The 21488-nt window shown below is 32.6% G+C and overlaps 1 protein-coding gene and 1 pseudogene across 2 annotated transcripts in view; one reads left to right on the top strand and one right to left on the bottom strand.

Annotated features, from left to right (window-relative positions):
* LOC142225965 (uncharacterized) overlaps positions 1-21488 on the top strand; it is a 47303-nt gene that overhangs the window by 6531 nt on the left and 19284 nt on the right. The window lies entirely within an intron of this gene.
* Positions 18691-21448, bottom strand: LOC142223646 (uncharacterized; annotated as a pseudogene).

The following is a 21488-nucleotide window of genomic DNA, read 5'->3' on the forward strand; positions in this document are numbered from 1 at the left end:
TCTCTCTGATGGACAAGAACTGCCCCAGACTGAGCACGCCAGGGCCACAAGGTAGCCAAGTCCAAACGAGAAAGGAACCTTTCGGTAGATCGTCACATAAATTAAATGGCGCCCAACGTGGGGCCACAGCGATTGGATAAAACAATGCTAAATAGATTACACCATATTAAAACATCGCTGAAGTCTTACAAAACTTTTCATATCTATTCCAGACTTATCGGATTTTAAGTCATGTCAATTTTTTGTGACTTTACCATTAGATCGGGAATAGAATATTTTCCTTGGAGATTTAGTTCTGTTGATACCGACATCTAACTCAGATAGTCTTCTTCATCCTCTACCACTATTTCTATTACTATTTCTTCCTTCTCTTCTTTCCTTTTAATATCTATCGACGATGGAGTATTGAGATTTAACAATCTGAAATGAACGGATAGTTACTCCATCATCGTCGATTGAGTAGTTTATTCCTTAGTGGATTTTTAGTCTTCTCCTATAATATGAAGTGAACCACAAAGGGATAATCTACGGATATTTTGGTACAGTGAAATACAAAATGGCTATCTTTTACGACGTTTTCGTTCATCGAGTAGAGTTAAACAGATCATTGTTACCTTATCAAAAATCAATTTTTTTTTATAATCATTAGAATAGAAAACTTTTTATATAGAACAAAATGCCTCTAGTAAGGAGCTGTGAAGACTTGAGAACAGACTATCCGGATCCATCAGCGAATGCATCATTTGTGGTGGATGACGGGGACAACCGGCGTGTTACTCGACAAATGACAAGAGGTATGGCTTCAAGAAGGGATATACCTTCTGATAGCAATGCGAATATGAGTGATGGTTCCCAAGGGAATGGTATAACAACACAACCTCTAGAGGAAAATAGAATACGGCAAATAGTTTCTGAATCTGTATCAGAGTTGAGGAAAGGAATTATGACCTCCTTAACGAGTGAGATCCGAGAATTATTTCGAGAAATGCACATCCGGGACGTTCCGACTCGAAATGTAGCAGTATATATACCACGACATCATACTCCTCTACATGGTGACAATAGAACATTACCGACTACTTCGGAAAAGATTCTAAACATAGTTCGGAATTGGAATTGCGGTTTTCGGGAGATACAGGAGATATAGATGTCGAAGAGTTTATATACAGGGTGAACATCATGACCTCGAATACTCTCGATAATAACTTTGACTTACTTTGTAAATATGCACATATTCTATTTGAGAGTAAAGCTTTACGATGGTTTTGGCGATATCACCGTCAAAATGAGGAAACTTTAAATTGGACTTCTTTAACCAATTCCTTAAAACGACAATTTGGGGGTGTTGATATTCGAGATGATATCCGTAGACGAAAGCAGCGCTACAATGAAAATTTTGACGAGTTCTCCGACGCAATAATGTCCATGGCAGATAAACTCAGGAATCCTTTATCGGATGAAGATCTTTTGTGAAGAGATGCTACGAAACCTGAGACCCGAGATAAAGCATGAACTGTTACACCTAGATATAGTCAAAGTGGCAGAGTTGAGAAAAGCGGTTAGAAAACATGAGAAATTCGTTCGGGATAATAATGTATTTGAGAAATTTCGTTATAACCGTGAAAAGCCTAAGATAGCTGAGATAGAGGACAAACAAATCGATGAGAGTAACGAAATTTCAGATGATGAGGTATGTTCGATAAATACGGCAATTATATGCTGGAATTGTGGGGTATCTGGTCATACATATAAAGATTGCTCGAAAGAAAGATGTAATTTTATTATGGGTGTGGCCAGAAAGACACATATAGGCCAGGGCCACAAGGTAGCCAAGTCCAAACGAGAAAGGAACCTTTCGGTAGATCGTCACAATTTATATCGTTACCGGTATTATGCAAAAGTTTGAAACCCGGAGTGCTTAATTCACAGATCTTGTTCTTATATATGTATGGTTCTTGAATAAGAACTATATGTCTCCTTTCATCAGGAGAACTTTTAAGGCAGCACAAGCGGCCTTACAATGGTGAAGATTTATCTGGAGGAACCGTAGAACCATCCAAATTTTCAAGCACCGTCACATCAGCCGCTTCAATTGAGTCATCAAGGGCTTCCTCTTCACAGATCTCGGTGACTCTCGCAACAATCCACGGTTCAGCTTTGGTGAGGTTTGAGCCTGTAGAAACTTCCCACATATGATTTTCGCCATAGTCTGCAGGTTTTATGTCTCCTTCGGCTTCGCTAGGAGATTTTTTCACTGCTGACTCTACCGGAGACTTGTCCGTTTCGGAATCCTTTGGTTGATCGCTTTTGTATACCTTCATATGGATATCATGAAAGCCATAACTTACACGTCCTTGGGTCTGGGCTAGATGTCGCAGCGACTCTATGTTTAATATAAACACCGCATGTCGTCTTGGTCCATCCACATCATCCAAACGGCCAACCTTCCAATCGGCGGTTGGAAGATCTGGGTTACATTCTTTTAGTCCCTCTAGTATTGACTCAGGATCAGAAGGGTTTGCCGGTATCCATGCGTGTGCTCTAGGTTTAGCCGGTATGTCTTTTTTATCGACTAACTCCAAAGCGGCTCCTTCCCAAACTTCACCAATTAGTATCAATGCAGCTTTAAAGCATTCCATAGACCTCTGGTCCGCAAAAGCTATTAACTTATATCGTCCTTGATACCATCCAGCATCTTGCCGTCGAGGACTTGGTCCGGGAAACTTTTTTCGCACCTCTGAGTAGATACCAGACATCGCGTTCTAAATTTCCCCCCATTTTTGCCTTGGAATCATACCGTCCTATGCTCCTTTATTAATAATAGCCATCACAAGGCTGTCTTGCAACTGAGGCAAACGATTTTTGATCCCGTTTAGAGGATGGCAGCTCATCCGGTGATCGTTCCCTTTTTCCAGCTTCAAGAATTCCTTGAGCCCATTTTAAGGAATCGCTTTGCTTAGCCGACAACGTGCTTGGGTCGACTGATCCTAATTTCTTTAGGATAAACAAATCATTTCTTCCTCGAATCTCTTTCGAGAGGGATTGCCTCCTTTTGATGTCGTCACCTTAGAAAAGGTTCGACTTGCCAAAGTGTCACCGCCAGTCGACCCGTCTACAGGTCGACTAATTGGGCCTGACTCTTGGTCGCTGCCCAAATTTATAACTTCAGTCGTTACTCGTCCACTGGGCCCTGAAGGTAGCAACCCAGTGGATGACTTTGAATTTCGCTGCATGATGGTTTATTATTTCCACCACACGTGAAATTCGTAATAAGTACTTATTACGATGAAATACTCCGCTATTAGAAAACACGTCCGTTCAGTTCGACGGTTGAATAAGATAGTTGAATAAGATAGTATTTATGAGATTGGTTACCTGTTGGTATAGACTTTCAATATACATTGTGTTTACAAACTTGGGCTGAAGATGTGATGGCGTCATGCAAGTTATTCTTAAGAAAAGTCGATTCCAGTCTCGTATCTTCTTTTAAGTCATTTAATTCAGAGGTTTACAATGAGCATTCTCATGACCCATGGTCACATATGGTTCTAAACGTGGTGTCATTGTTAAACAAGAACATATGTACGGGAGAACTGCTTAAAAACTCAAAGTGTAGGAGTTCTCCAATAGTTGGCCAGAAATAAAGATTGTGATGTGAGAAATGAAGAACGTGTAAGACCAAAAAAAAGTTTGAAGATGCTGATATTGAATGGAGATGACACCTTGAGTCAAAAGCAAATGGTAGCAATTTTAAATCTTGTCCAACAAACAATGGGAAAGTTTCAAATAATGTATTGATATAAATTATCGTATTTATTTTGTGTGCAAAAAGATCTTAATTTCACATTTGATGCCAATTGAACTCTATCTTGTCTGTTCTGGTACACACATGTACAATTTTCGTGTGGTGTCACACTTAAAAGCTGTTCTAGCCAACACTATACACTGTCATAGACCTGAAAAATGTACACGAACATTTCTTTTGTGTAGGCTTAGTGTACAGCCGTGGTATGCAAAGTTAGAAGTTTTTATAACAAATAAATAACAGATTCTGAAACTTTAATATGTTTGTTATAAACATTTGCAAATTTTATTGGGAATGTCACTTATATATGGCAGAAACCACGATTTTAAAAATCCATCTAAAATTTGAACCGAAATTTCCTCTGATTGGTTTATACATTTTGGGGTTGTTTTAATCAGCTGATTTTCAGTGTGTTCGAAAGTATAATGTTGCCACAATTTTTAAAAGTTAACACAAAAAAGTTTTAAGCAAAATTATCTTTGATTTTTGTGAATACTATCCGCTTTCCTAAACAAATCAAAGGTCTTTTTGAAAATATAAAATAATTAAATTATAACTTTTACAAAATCAATGGGCTAAGAAAGGTGAATTTTACCAAATTTATTGCATGGTGCACAAATCAGTGAGCAAATTAAAAAAAAAACTAACGCCGACAATATCTTTCTGCACATGGAGGCAGCCACGATAGAAAATTTGTTTGCAATACTATTGTAAATATTTAAGCAATACAAATGAGAAAAACCTTAACAGAATAGTTAATTATGCCCACTATAATTAAATTACCTTTAATGTATGGATCTTAAAAACTGTTTGACCAAAACCAAAATAAAAACTTCTCCGCCGTCAAATGTCGAACATATCACATTATATTGTACACATTATAAGTTAAGTCCGAAGGCATAATCGATACTGCTGCATGTTTATGGGATCGATAACACATTTACCGATTATTTAGTCATCGCCGACAAGTCGTATCGATCCGACAGATTGTCAGATTCTTTACAAACACCGACATTCCGTCCGGCATAACTGATAATCTGTAAAGCGCATAACATTGAGAAGGGATAGAAAAAAACAAATCAAAACAGATTTGAAGCATCATGCAAGTGTCGCCTTCTTATTTGTTATTGATAAATTGCTCTTGTCCTTACATTATTCACTGCAGACATTTTATGGCTTTGAATTACGCACTTACTTTTAATTTTTTATGTTTATACCGGCAAAATATGTTTTGTTTATAATTTCTGTTTGAAAATAATATGGCTTGCAGAAAAAATCAGTTGTCACATTTTTCGATTAAAAGTCCGAAAAAAGTGTTCACACATGTGACTCAGGACAACTAACTTTGTGTGTGGTGTGTAGAAAGTGTATAGTGTGGTGCACAATGCGGTGTGACCCAGAACAGGCATGCCCTGCCAGCATTTCAAAGTTCCATTTCATCCTCATCGCTACCACAGACTCGTAAATGTCACCACAACCATCGCGAACTGTGATGGGGAAGCATATCAAAAAGTACAAAATATACATGAAAGTATTTTGCCATCACTACTGTTAGAAGAGCCATTTTATTTTTTGTGAAACGCCAAGCGCAACCAGCTTGTTATATTTTATTTAAATAAAAACATAGATATTACGCTTAAAATTGTGAAAGGTATATGGTGAACAATTTTCGTCTTTCCAAATAGAAAAGAAAGTGATCGTTTTTCAAATATTTTTCCAGGCACGCTGTCTCCATCGAAAATAAACAAACTGGCTGATAGACGCTGCAATATGTAACTTGTTACTTAAAACTCAACATCATTCTTTTATTAATGCAAAAAATTATGTTAAATGTGATGAGATAAACCGAAAAATGTTATATTTATAAGAAATTATAAATGTTTAATCAAATCAATAAACATCTACACAATCGTGTTTTACTTGACCACAATGATTCCTCTACAATTACCTTAAAATGCACTTTTTCTGATAGTTTGCAGGGGTTCTTATTGGCGTCCTTCGAAATTGATCTAAATAGGCACCTAATAATTGCCCTGATGAGAAACTTTTTCGTAGTAACTTGGCGTGGTACAACTTCTCAATAGTGTCGGCGCTTTTCCGACGAGTTTTTGATGTCGTATATGATTGTTTTCGACGTAGTGGGGATTCTCAGGAGCGCCCCCAAATTCAAAAAATGTTGGCAGGGTGTATATTTCAAATTTAAGGCAATGTCTGTCCTATGTTTAATAAATAAAATAATTATATAAATACCCATCACAATATGAGCAGCTACCAACAGTCTTCAGTACATGTATTTATAGATAAGTAAAGAAAGCTCAAAGTCGGACGGAGCTCATTGTATTATACCCTTCAACACATTGTGGACCAAAACTATTGAAGCCATCTCAAATCCTTTAAATTTTTTATTTATAATTTTTTAGACAATTTCTCAAAAATGCATTCATGATCCATCAGTCGATATATATATGTATTAGAGGTATAGGAACATTTGAGTCATTTTTACAAATCTTTTACTTATATTTGTTATAGAAATAAAATTTTGAAAAAAATTTTCTATACAAATAAAATTTTTACAAACTTTTCTATAGAAATAAATTTTTGAAAAGAAAAATCTGGCAAAAAATTGATTGCTCGAAATATTTCAAATAAATTGTTTTGATGGTGGACATTAATATGGATTGATTCAACCCATCTGCTAGTCTAACATTCTAGGAAACATAAAATGACTCCGTTAATTGGAAGTTACTTTTCATTTACAGTCATAACTTACATTTATCGAATGAATAACGCAATGGAAACGATTTTGCGTAAAAGCTTGTTTAGTTACAAAAATGTGAAGTGTTTTAACAAATTTAGTTTAGCCTGAGTCGGAGTTGAGCAAACCCTGATTTCGACGTTTGTGCAATTTCATAAAAATAAAATATTTGTTTTTAATTTGTATGTACATTTCACGGTTTTTATTTGGAAGTCATTGAAATTCAACAAAACTATAGGTCTATCAATATACGTGATGGCATATAAAGGAAATATGACATAAAGGAAATACCAGTAGAACGACCCCATTTATTCGTCTTTATTGTGGAATTGTTTATGATGAGGTAATAAAAATTTCTCAAACAATTTTCGATGCGAATCAAATTAAAAATTAACATTGTTGCAAATACTTTTCAACCAAAATTTGTATAAATGATATCGCCACTTCTAATTGAAAGTCAAAGCCAAAATTCTATGAATTTTGTATAATTTATTCATTTTCGTCAAAATAAAATATATAATAATACACTACACTACACAATACACTACAATACTAATTGAAAAACAAATATCTTATTAAACATATCAACAAATAAGAACAAAACAACAAAACATTGAATATCTTAAACATTATTTGTAAACATTTTTGCATAGATAATTCGATTTCCATCCTGTTTGTGTCATAAAACTGCATTGAAACTAATTAATGTGCGGGCAATTTGAAATTAGGAACGAGATGGACCGCGTGTTAGCATAGATTTCCAGCAGAAGGAATTCACAAATATCCATTTTAAGCTGATAATAGGATGTAAATTAAACTGACGATGTGATGCACATTTTCATCCAGAAGTTAATGATATGGAATAATATCAAGTTTTTAACAATTTTAATTGGTTGCACTTTGAAATCTTTCTGGAAACCTTTTCTGATAAGCCATTCATTTTTCATCAGCTAGCTTCATAATGTTTGCAAGAATGTAGCATCCAAAGATTTTAATTTTCTGCAAAAATATTTAAATTTATTGACTTCTCTAAAATGTTGATTTAATTTTTCATATTGACTTACCAATTATTATAAACTATTTGAAACAGTTCCAGTTAATTGTCCAAAATTTTTTCATCGGCCAGCTTTTAATGTTTTCAAGAACGTAGAATCCATAATTTTAGTTTTCGGCAAAGAGATATACATTTAGTGACTTCCTTAAAATTTTATTTCATTTTTTATTTTCACTTACCTATTATTATAAACTATTTGGAGCAAATTCAGTTATTTGTCTAAAAGTTTCCATTTTTTTATTTCTTCCACTTGACCACGAACTTCGTTGCACAAAGAAGTAATAAAAACCACATGGTTTTTGCGTTGCATTTTTAGGGTAGTGTTTTGTCAAAGTTTTCTCATATTATCATCAACACCTTTTCAATGATTTCGTCAACATTTTGGCAAATTGAATGTTATTCGCAACCAATTTGAAGATGTACTGAAGATGAGCAGTTTCAAGTCAAGTTGAATTTATATTGAAAATTACATTTACCCTCAAACTGAAATGTGGTTGCATTTGAAAAACGCTCTTCCTGTGTTTATTGGGAAGTAATTTTACTTTAATATTCATTTAATTTTATATATCCTATTACATGTATTAATAAAATAATATTTCAATGTCAGTAGATGCTGGTATGATTCGTAATAAATATAACTAATAGAATATAAATATATAATAAAACAAGTTAGTAAAGTCTGAAGTCGGGCAGGGCCGACTATTTTATCCTTCACCACGATGTACACCAAAATTTGTGTTACCACCTAAACTCTCTCAAATTTGTTGGGAGTTATTATGAAGGTTTATATTCCCATATTGAAATATTTATATCTTAGAAGATATGGAGACAATTTTTTGTACAAAAACTCTAGAATTAAAATTTAAATCGGCTAACGTCCTGGGATGACACACAATGTTAGAAAAAAAGTATAGGAAATATAAACCAAAAGCAATTTTAATGCATTTGTACAAAAGAGCATTTATGATTTATCGGGCGATTCATATGTATTCAGAATAAATGACAATTTGAGTAATATTAATAATTTTTATTATTCTCTTTGATTTTCTTCGACCTTTTTATGTTATAATAATAAATTAATGATTTTTCATGCTCGAGGTCTTTTTTCAATATTTATCTTTCCCAATATTACGCGATTGCCATATTGAATCGCTTCTTCAGGGGGTCTACAATAGATCTTAAGAAATTACATTTCCAATTCTTGATTGCTCATTCGTAACTGCCATAAAATAGCCTTTAGAAAATTTTAAAACAAAGAAAATGTATTATTTTTGTTTTTAAGGCTTATGATCTCCATTTGAACCTAAACCATATGATATCATTTAATCCTAACCAATGGCAAGAAGTTTCATAGAAGTAATCAAACGGAATGGCTATAGTATCAACAATTAATTTTTATAGTTAGAAGTTACAAAAACGTTACATTATTTTCAAATATATGAGACACTTATCGCCCTGTTCAGGTTTACGAATTCGCAAAACGCAAAATTTTTCCCAACCTCTATTTTCTGAACCATAATGATAAATAATACGAAATTTGTATAAATAGTTCTTAGTGATAAGAAATTTAACTGGAAAAATTTCATGACAAAACATGGAATGGTTCAAAAGTTATTGAAAATGCAAAATTTTGCGTTTTGCGAATTCGTAAACCAGAACATGGAGGAAAGTTCATTTTGCTATCGTATGTTCCTCCATATCTTTATGCACTTTGTATTACTTTTTGGTTTTTGTAAATGTCCAGTTTCTCAATAACACTTTGTATCTTAACTTTGCAATAAATTATTTGGAATATGGCGCTTTTTCCATTTTCTTCTTCTTGATTTTTTGTCAGCACATTTTGACAATTCAAAACTAATCGATCATCGATAGCTATCGATTATATATTTATCGTATACAAATCTGACCGATTTGTATACGATACACTGTACGATTTCTTTCCAACACCGACATTCCGTCCAGAATAACTGATAGCGCATTAAGGGCACCTTATACGGTCCGATAAACCTTGCGACACAACACGTTGCGGTGACAAATCCGATAGTATAAGGTCATGTTCGCATGTTGCGGGGACGTGTTGGCATAAAATCAAAATAATCGAAACAATATCATCGGAAAGTCTGTCGAAGAACTACATTATCTTTTAAATAAAAAACATTATTTCAACAACATCAGAAGAACACAATGAAAGGATATTTCCAACACATAGCACTGAAATATAACAAAAACACCTGTGCGACGATGAAGGAATATTGCAACGAGAGAAAACGTCTGACACAACAACAAGAAACACTTAAGTTCCTGCTGACATGTAGAAGCTACGGCATCATACCAAATCACACAAAATTTACAACAACAAAGGTAGCAAATCTCTTTCAACGTAATACATTAAAAAGCCAACTACCCTGCCAGCATTTCAAAGTTCCATTTCATCCTCATCGCTACCACAGACTCGTAAATGTCACCACAACCATCGCGAACTGTGATGGGGGAAGCATATCAAAAAGTACAAATTGTACATGGATGTATTTTGCCATCACTACTGTTAGAAGAGCCATTTTATTTTTTGTGAAACGCCAAGCGCAACCAGCTTGTTATATTTTATTTAAATAAAAACGAAAATAAAGTTCTGAAAACATAGATATTACGCTTAAAATTGTGAAAGGTATATGGTGAACAATTTTCGACTTTCCAAATAGAATAAAGTGATCGTTTTTCAAATATTTTTCCAGGCACGCTGTCTCCATCGAAAATAAACAAACTGGCTGATAGACGCTGCAATATGTAACTTGCTACTTAAAACTCAACATCATTCTTTTATTAATGCAAAAAATTATGTTAAATGTGATGAGATAAACCGAAAAATGTTATATTTATAAGAAATTATAAATGTTTAATCAAATTAATAAATATCTACACAATCGTGTTTTACTTGACCACAATGATTCTTCTACAATTACTTTAAAATTCACTTTTTCTGATGTTTGCAGGGGTTCTTATTGGCGTCCTTCGAAATTGATCTAAATAGGCACCTAATAAATGCACTGATGAGAAACTTTCGTAGTAACTTGGCGTGGTACAACTTCTCAATAGTGACGGTGCTTTACCGACGAGTTTTTGATGTCGTATATGATTGTTTTCGACGTAGTGGGGATTCTCAGAAGCGCCCCCAAATTCAAAAAATGTTGGCAGGTTAACGACAGTAGAGTATAATTTTCATAAGAAATTACTAAACTTTGAAATATCACAAATTAATATCAATATAAAATTGACAAAACAAAAGCTATATCACGTACACCCTCACAAAAAATCGCTTCTGTAACATATACTCCCAAACATATTTTGCTTCAAGCATATACATTTTATTGCCCAAACATTTATATGTTTGATCTCTTCCAATATATAATATGTTTGAAATCATATTGGTCTAAACAATATATGTTTGGGTAGTCTAAGTTCCAAACATTTTGTATTTTTGCATCCAAATTCAATAATGTTGTCTTCTAAAAAACAATATGTTATTATGTGAACATATAATATGTTTGGAAGCATTTTGCACCCAAAAATATTATATGCTTAAAAAAAATTCTCCCAAACAATATTGTGCTCAAAATTTTATTTATTTATTTATATATTTACAATCATAATGAATTATGAAAATAAACAGGTAATATAGGTGCTAACAACATAGGTTTTCGACCTGAATGCTCAAAATTTTGTTTCTGCCTAATTGTATATTCCCCCACATCTTTCTCACTTCCACGAGATTTTTTAGTTCTTAGCACCTTTTTGTGTAATACAAACATTGTAGAAGAAATTATTCAATTTTATGATTTTTATTTTATTTTAATTTTACCTTTTGCCGGACGGGGATTCGAACAGCGGACCACACAGTTTGTAAGGATCAAAGAAGTAGCTGAACAATTGCCCAAGGAAAAATAAAAGGTTAATTTTGTAATAACAAGCAACAACCACCAACTTCATTCAATATCGCTCCCTGTTAAATAGCGCTCAAAGCTATATAGCGCTCAAAGCTATATATGTTTATAGGCTATTTCTAAATTAATATATGTTTGCATCCAAGCATATTATATTTACAAATATTTTATGTCCCAAACATAATATGTTCTAACATATTAACATATATGTCCCAAACATGTTATGCTAGTTTATGAACATTATATGCTTGCACTCAAAAATATTGTGTTTAAAAATTTGTGTTCCAAACATATAATGTTTATAGCCAAACATATGAAAAACAGTCTTTTTCATCCGTGTAGACTTAGGAATTAAAAACATGTTGACGGAAGAAGAATACACAGCATTCAAACAAAAACAGAATGACAGGATGAAAGGAATCACTAAAAACATTAGGGCGAAACAACACAAAAAGATCCATACACTGAAAAAAACTCAATTTAACAAGTATGGACTTATCTATAATGATCATTGGTTTGATAATAAAACTAATATAGACATTTCAGATGAATGCAAATGGCTACTATCACTGGGAAAAAAGTTTGCTCTTCCAGTTAGCTATAAGAATTTTTCTCCTTTGCACACAATAGCAGACGTTGAAGAATGTATACAACGATCTGAAGAAGAAGACAAAGAAATATGCAGAGCCAAACTCGCAAACAAAATCAACATGAACAAAAGGCACAAGAAAAATACACCAAAGGAAAAATTCATTTTAACAATTTACGACAAAACCAAAAAATTTCTGAAAAACAATAAAGACATTGTAATAATACAAGCAGACAAGGGAAATAAGACAGTTGCGATGTACAGAACCGAATATACACTGAAAAAAATATTGTCGTAAGGTCAAAGATTTCATGTCTTTAAAATACGAATACAAACTTTGCTTAGCATAGAAGACGCATTTCTCTAAAAAAAAGTTATTTTCCTTGTCCAAAAGTCGATAAACTTTTCAATGAAGTCGTATTGTCCTTATAATTAAGTGATTTGACTTAAAAATGAGTATCTTAACATGAAAGAAAAAATGTATAGGCTAAGGTCAACTTGACTTTAATAATTCAGAAAAATTCTTTAAATTTAATGAAATTGTCTTTAAATTTGTTGTCTTTTTGCATCTTGACTACAAAGCAAAAAATCGTTCAAATATAGGACATGTTTTTCAAAACTTTATTTTAAAGAAGTTTTTTACTTGAAACATAGCATAATTTCTACTGGAAGTCGAGTCCTAATTTGGAAAACAAAGTTGCCGTTAACTCGTTTTTAAAGGACTTTGATAGCATATGAAGAAAAAAAGCTGAGAAAGCGAAAAATTCAAATTTGCTTCCTAGAAGCAAGTACACAAAACCTAAATTTAAAAGAGAATTGTCTCTTAAAAGTATCCTTACTTGTATTCCCCGCTTCTTTGGCTCGGAATCAATACCAAATTTTTTAAAGTAAAGACAAAATCTTTGGAAACGAGTATGCTATTTTTTCAGTGTAGTAAGAAAATAGAAGCTCTGTTAGAGGATAAAACTACATACCGAGTTGCGAGAGCTGATCCCACTGCAAAATTGTTTAGAACAAATAACTCGATAGTTGCAGAACTACATAAAAATAACATTATAGATAATTGGCAAAAAAAAGAAATTTACATTGCTCTGCTGCTACAGCTCCACGGATATATGGCCTCCCAAAGGTACATAAAGAATATATGCCTCTTCGTCCTATAGTATCGTCCATAAGTGTTCCGTGTTATAATTTGTCAAAATATATTGGGAGCATTTTAAAACATATTGTTTCAACTAAATACAACATTAAAAATTCTACGCAACTAAAACACAATTTAAAGGAAGTGAAGATAGAGAGCAACGAAATAATAATATCTTTGGATGTAATCTCTCTCTTCACAAATATTCCAGTACATACAGCTGTACAAATTATACTGAAACAATGGGAGAAAATAAAGTTAAAAACAAAAATCTCGAGATCTACTTTCCTAAAGATTCTAAATTTCTGCCTACTAGAAAACAACTACTTCATGTATGACAACAAAATCTATAATCAAATTTTCGAAATGCCAATGGGGAACCCCTTATGACCTATAACAGCAGACATAGTATTGGACAACCTATTTGACAACGCATTAGCAGATCTACAAACTAAGGACATAAATATCAAATACATAACAAAATATGTAGATGATATTTTAGCAATAATACATAAGGACGACGCTGAAACCATATTAAATACTTTCAACCAATACCATCCGAAAATTCAGTTCACCATTGAAAAAGAAAACGATAACAAAATTGCATATTTGGACACAAAATTACATAACATAGATGGGAACATAAAATTCGACTGGTATGTTAAAGAAATATAAAGAAATAAGAAAAATACAACGCCACACAACCTAAATCCCAAATATTAAACACAGCTAAAAACTTAATATATAGAATATTGACCTTACGTGACGAAAATTATCACAACAAAAATATCAAGGAAATCCATAAGATATTAAATAACAATAGTTTTCCAAGGAAAATAATTGAACATTTAATAAAAGAAACCAAAAGAAAAATAAGCAAAGATAACAATAATTTAACAATAAAGAAAAACAACAACCAAAATGAAAATAATGAACAGATTTTTCACGGTGTAAAACACATCCCTGGATTAATTGACAACGCGAATTTGAGAGAAACAATATCAACAAAAAACATATGTTTTGCTTTCAAGCCACACAATACATTAAGCGCCGTTTTCACAAAAGTTAAAACACCAATACAAAAAGAACAACAACATGACGTGGTATACGAAATCAGCTGTAAAGGTAGTGATAAAGAGAAATGTGATCGCATATACATTGGAACTACGAAGAGAACACTGGAGACAAGAATTGGAGAGCACAAAACGGAAATAGAAAAACGTAAAGAAAGAACAGCATTATCACAACACATAATGAACACTGGGCATACAGCTGACTTTGATAACTGCAGAATACTTGACAAAGAGAGAGAAAACGAATGACAATTGAAAGCTTAAGAATACAACAAAATATAAGACGAACAATGAACTTAAAAGAAGATACTGACAACATAAGTGCTGCTTACAGTGTTGCAATCCTGAAACCCCGGCTGTGATATTAGTTTTAATGTATGTCTTATGTTGTTTTATATGTTTCGTGTATACTGTAATTCAATGTAACTTAAGTTAAAATAATATTGTAATTGGAAATGTTTTAAGGTGTTGTTAAGGTACAAAATTATAATGTGTTTTTATTTAATAGACTCCCCGGAACAACAAAAATTCTCGAAGCGTTGGGAACAATGCAATAAAAAAGTCTTTTTATTTGCGGAAAGCAACCTTAGGTCTGATAGCTTAATTAGATGGGAAAAATTTTGAAAACAATTTTGATTTTTCCTGGTTGGGTAGCATAAATTTTAGCCATTTTATATTTTGCCATTTTATATTTTGTGCCATTTTATATTTTGTGAAACACCAAGCGCAACTAGCTTCTTATAATTTATTTAAATAAAAACGATAATGAAGTGCTGAAAACATAGTTATTTCGCTTAAAATTGTAAAAGGTATAATGGTGAATAATTTTTGACTTTCCAAATGGAATAAAATGATAGTTTTTCAAATATTTTTCCTGACACGCTGCCTCCATTGGGAATAAAAGCACTGGCTGATAGACGCTACGACATGTAACTTGCAACTTGTAACTCAACATCAATATTTTATTAATTCATAAAAATATTTTAAATGTGATGTGATAGTCGTATAAATGATATATTTGTGAGAATTTATAAATGTTTAATAAAATTAATAAACATATAAACAATCGTGTTTTACTTCACCATAATGATTCTTTTACAACTATCTTAAAATGCACTTTCTCTGATTGTTTAAAGGGGCTCCTATTGGCGTCCTTCTAAATGTATCCAGAAGGGCACCTAATAATTGCACTCATGCGATACTTTTTTTTAGTAGCTTGGCGTGGTACAACTTCTCAATAGTGACGGCGCTTTTCCGAGGAGTTTTGGATATCGTATACGACTATTTCGACGTAGTGGGGATTCTCAGAAGCGCCCCCAAATTCAAAAAATGTTGGCAGGGTTGCCAATTAAAGAAATATACAAATCTGAACCAGAATTATGGCAAAAACTTAGAAAAATCCACTTCCATTCCATGGAAAACCAGGCGAGAGGTATTTTGAAATTCATAAAGTAATTTGTAATATATTAAATGTGGATTACTTCCGGAATCATTGTTTTGCAACATATACCCGGATTATTATTATTTTCTTCCATTTTTTCAGTAAAAAATTGTTTCTCCTATAACTATTCATACATCTTCGTTGCATGTTTATGCTTCTTCTTATTTTTTCATGTTGTCATCATATTAGTTCGTGCAGTGTAAGGGCAAAACTTGAACGAAAACACAACAAATAGACGAACCTCTGTCGTAGTGTTTATCCGACCGTCTAAGGTCCGCTTTAGAGACTATCAGTTATTCCGGACGGAATGTTGGTGTTTGTAAAGAATCTTACAGTGTATCGAATCGATACGACTTGTCGGCGATGACTAAATAATCGGTAAATATGTTATCGATCCCATATACATGCAGCAGTATCGATTATGCCTTCGGACTTAACTGTGAATATCGGTGTTGAAAAGAAATTGTACAGTGTGTCAATCGGTCAGATTTGTATACGATAAATATATAATCGATAGCTATCGATTATCGTTTAGTTTTGAATTGTCAAAATGTGCTGACAAAAAATCAAGAAGAAGAAAATGGAAAAAGCGCCATATTCCAAATAATTTATTGCAAAGTGTTATTGAGAAACTGGACATCTACAAAAAACAAAGAGTTATACAAAGTGCATAAAGATATGGAGGAACATACGATAGTAAAATGAACTTTCCTCCATGTTCTGGTTTACGAATTGGCAAAACGCAAAATTTCGCATTTTCAATAACTTTTGAACCATTCCATGTTTTGTCATGAAATTTGTTCCAGTTAAATTTCTTATCAATAGGAACTATTTATACAAACTTCGTATTATTTATCATTATGGTTCAGAAAATAGAGGTTGGGAAAAATTTTGCGTTTTGCGAATTCGTAAACCTGAACAGGGCGATAAGTGTCTCATATATTTGAAAATAATGTAAAGTTTTTGTAACTTCTAACTATAAAAATTAATTGTTGATACTATAGCCATTCCGTTTGATTACTTCTATGAAACTTCTTGCCATTGGTTAGGATTAAATGATATCATATGGTTTAGGTTCAAATGGAGATCATAAGCCTTAAAAACAAAAATAATACATTTTCTTTGTTTTAAAATTTTCTAAAGGCTATTTTATGGCAGTTACGAATGAGCAATCAAGAATTGGAAATGTAATTTCTTAAGATCTATTGTAGACCCCCTGAAGAAGCGATTCAATATGGCAATCGCGTAATATTGGGAAAGATAAATATTGAAAAAAGACCTCGAGCATGAAAAATCATTAATTTATTATTATAACATAAAAAGGTCGAAGAAAATCAAAGAGAATAATAAAAATTATTAATATTACTCAAATTGTCATTTATTCTGAATACATATGAATCGCCCGATAAATCATAAATGCTCTTTTGTACAAATGCATTAAAATTGCTTTTGGTTTATATTTCCTATACTTTTGTTCTAACATTGTGTTTCATCCCAGGACGTTAGCCGATTTAAATTTTAATTCTAGAGTTTTTGTACAAAAAATTGTCTCCATATCTTCTAAGATATAAATATTGCAATATGGGAATATAAACCTTCATAATAACTCCCAGCATAGGATATAATAGTCGGCCCGGCCCGGCCCGACTTCAGACTTTACTTACTTGTTTTATTACATATTTATATTCTATTAGTTATATTTATTACGAATCATACCAGCATCTATTGACATTGAAATATTCTTTTTTTAATACATGTAATAGGATATATAAAATTAAATTAATATTAAAGAAAAATTACTTATTCTCATCCATTGTTTCTACCTTCCAGTTAAGTTGCTGCCTTAACGATTTTGACCTCTTTTTCGGATTTCAATCCCTACGAATCCTTTATATGCCATCACATGTATTGATAGACCAATATTGTTTTTTTGAATTTCAATGACTTCCAAATAAAAACCGTGAAATGTACATACAAATTAAAAACAAATTTTTATTTTTATGAAATTGCACAAACGTCGAAACCTGGGCTGTGGAGTCGGAGTCTGAAGATTTTGCTGGAGTCGAAGTTGTAAAAAGTTTGCTCAACTCCGACTCCCGCTAAACTAATTTTTTTAAAACACTTTACTTTTTTGTAACTAAACAAGCTTTTACGCAAAATCGTTTCCATTGCGTTATTTATTCGACAAATGTAAGTTATGACCGTAAATGAAAAGCAACTTCCAATTAAGGAGGTCATTTTATGTTTCCTAGAATGTTAGACTAGCAGATGGGTTGAATCAATCCATGTTAATGTCCACCATCAAAACAATTTATTTGAAATATTTCGAACAATAATTTAATTTTTTTAATTTTTATTTTAAAAGCATATACCTATATACATATGGCGAATATTGCCAGATTTTTTTTTTCAAAAATTTATTTCTATAGAAAATTTTGTAAAAATTTTATTTCTATAGAACATTTTGTAAAACTTTTATTTCTATAGAAAATTTTGTAAAAATTTTGTCACTATAAAAAAATTTGGTCAACATTTCTGTGGATTTATGACAAAACCCCATAAGTCTAAAAACTCAATTTTACAGGAGAGCGAAAATACACCTTTAAGGGGCCATCAAAACTTCTGTAGAAAACATCTAGAAAATGTTTAATATATATGTGATGGACAATTTCATTAGCTTATTTTTCTACTTTACCAAATCCACCTAGCACCCCCCGATCCAGAGAAAATTAGCAAATACTCACTTATGTTGTTTTGTCAAATAATATTTTATTTTAAAAAATAACATATCTCTATTTATGGTGTTTTGCCCCAAAAAAGGAAATCAATAGTTCACAACACATCTCTCGACTTACGGGGTTTTATGAAACTAAAATAATAAAAAATGTGTGATATGTGTTGTTTTGCATAGGGAATTCAGCATTTTATTAATTAATTTGAACATAAACAATATATAAAAGTCAAGTTCAATGCTTAGATTTAATTTAAAAAAAAATTAATGAAATGGAGGGAAATAATTTGAATTCACTCATGTTTAAAAACTTAAAAATATTGGATTCATATCAAAACTTATCTCGAAAACTAATCTACTTTGTATGTATTGAATCATCTAAGTCCAAATCAACTTCAACTTCTTGTTCGCCTTCAGCAAGCAGATTCTTGTAAAAATCGTGAAATTCTGCACTGATGAACGGCAGAATGTATTGTAAGTCTCGTTTTTTATTTAATGAAGTAAGGAGTGGCCCAGAGTAACATTGATTTAGTTCAACGTCTATTTTTTTCTTCCTCCGTTGAGTTATTACTAAATCCTTAAATTCTTCGTCCATATTCAAGGATAATTTATATTGAATGGTTCCTAATTTGGAACTTTCATACCGTAGCCGAAACACGTCCTTCCATTGAAATTTATCGCCTGTATTGTATAAGAATTAGATAGTATTTTTACGTATTTATAAAATTAATGATTTTATTAAACTTACCTGAGTTATTTTTATTCGTCCAAGAATATTTGTCCTTCAATAGTGTTCCGAAGTCGAAAAATTCTTCTTATGCCATTTCAACAGCAGTATATTTGTGGCTTGTGGTTGAAATTAAAGTAGCCCAATCATGTGGATGGTGTATACAGTTAACACACTTTCGTTTCTTTTTGTCTATTTGAGAATGGACGGTATCGCATTCCATATGAGTATGTCCTACTACTAAAAACTTGTGATCAATAATTTCAAGGTTTGGATTCTCCAGCAGGACTTGTTCAAACATTGCGCAGATATACGAATTCCGGTTTTGGCCTGGGCAAGAATCGCTGTATAAAATTATATGTTTTACATAGTTCGGAATTTTTTATGAATTTGAATATGCACGACGATATCTCATTGGCTCCACGCTTAGCTATTGTTTAATTCCAAATGAAACATGAAGCCATATTAGTTTCTCCATCGTGGATTGTTAAATTAATGGTCCATAATGGTCTTTTATAAAAGAAAACCGAAGCATTTAAATGCGGTGTTGGCAAACACTGTTGAAGATCAAATGTATACATTTTGACAGAATTTTTTTTCAAAGACAACGTTTTATCCTTATTTTTAGAATCATATGCCATGTCTGCTTCAGTATGATGTACTTCCTGCTGCATTTTAAGAAGAGTCAATTGATCATCGTTGTTGCTTGCATTACAAATATCCACTCTTAATCTTTCACAGACGTTGCACACGTCTAGATAAGGCTTCTTAAACTTAATATTAAGTTTCTGGAATATTTCTCTATATGTCGCAGCTGAAACTGGCTCAATACATTTTTCAGTGTACAACCTATATAACTCAGATACGCTTAGGTTACATTGAAAATAAACTTGCTTCGTGTGACGACGGCTGTAGTGGCTCTCATATTTAGGAAAACCATTTATATGTTCTTGATACTTTTGGACTGGTAAGTTGTGCGACGGAATATGTTGTCCTCTCTTGTCCATTTGAACAAGTTGATTAGACCCCGCAACCTTATTCCGGTTTATGGTTCTGATAGATTCCGCAGTCTCATCAAAAATACGTACAAAGCATTGTCTACAAACTCTTACACGTTGACTTTTAACGTCGACATTGTATACAAAATTATATAGTCTGTTCTTAGAACTATTAGTTTTTCCAGTTTTTTTTTTTTTTGCTTCAGCTTCGATTAAGCCTGATAAATACTGTCTACGTTTATTATACGTTCCAAGACCCCAATACATTTTAAAAATATTCTGTTGTTCGCAATGAAATTTTTGTAGGGCAATGATTTCTGCATTTTTTAAGGGGAGTTTCTTTAGGGGGAACAATTTTATTTTTGTAAGTCACATATTCTTTTCCGAGGTTTTTATGTCGTTTGTTAGCTTTCTTATATGACAAGGATGATTCATTATCCAACATGAGAGTTTCATCGATTTCTACTGACTCAAAGTTAGTCAGATTTGTCTCTATAGATACTGCAATTTCACGGTTGCTCTCTGTTGTGGTATTGAGGCAATCCTCTGAATCCGGTACATAATCCGAGTCATCATAATCAGTCTCATGGAAGCGGTCGGCTTCATAGTCCAAATTGCTTTTATTTTTGTCAATCGAGTCTGCGTCAAACATGTCTTTGGACATTCTCTCATCTACATCCACGTCCTTCGTTTCCTCATACAAACTCATTTTAGTTTCCTTTTCGATTGATTTATTTTGATTTTGTGCTGGTTATATTTCTCATTCAAAAACAACATATCTTTTACCAAAGTGTCTATATTTCATAATTAGCCACACGACAAAACACCATTATTCGACTTATGTTGGGGACACTAAACAAAATTACATGTGACAAAAGCACATAAGTCTTCCTATGTTGTTTTGTCGCATTGAATGCTGATCATCGACTGACTAAGAAAACAACTCAACTGCAGTTATGTTCGCGTTTATATTGAAATTTTATTCGATAAAACACCACGACTCGATATATGTTGTTTTGTCATAAAATATTTTGTCAAATACAGAAAACAAATGTGGACTCGTGTTGTTTTGTCAAAAGTACGTTAGAATTATTCCGAATACGTTTTGCAACATAAAACGAGATATGTTGTTTTGTCAAAACTAGACTTAAAAGTTCGAGAGTTATGTTGTTTTTCACGACTCTATATCTCCCGATCTAGGGCATATATCAAAAATCTGTAACAGTGTTGCCAGGT

This window comes from Haematobia irritans, chromosome 2 (genome assembly GCF_050003625.1).
Source record: "Haematobia irritans isolate KBUSLIRL chromosome 2, ASM5000362v1, whole genome shotgun sequence".
In the NCBI taxonomy this organism is placed as follows: Eukaryota; Metazoa; Arthropoda; class Insecta; order Diptera; family Muscidae; genus Haematobia; species Haematobia irritans.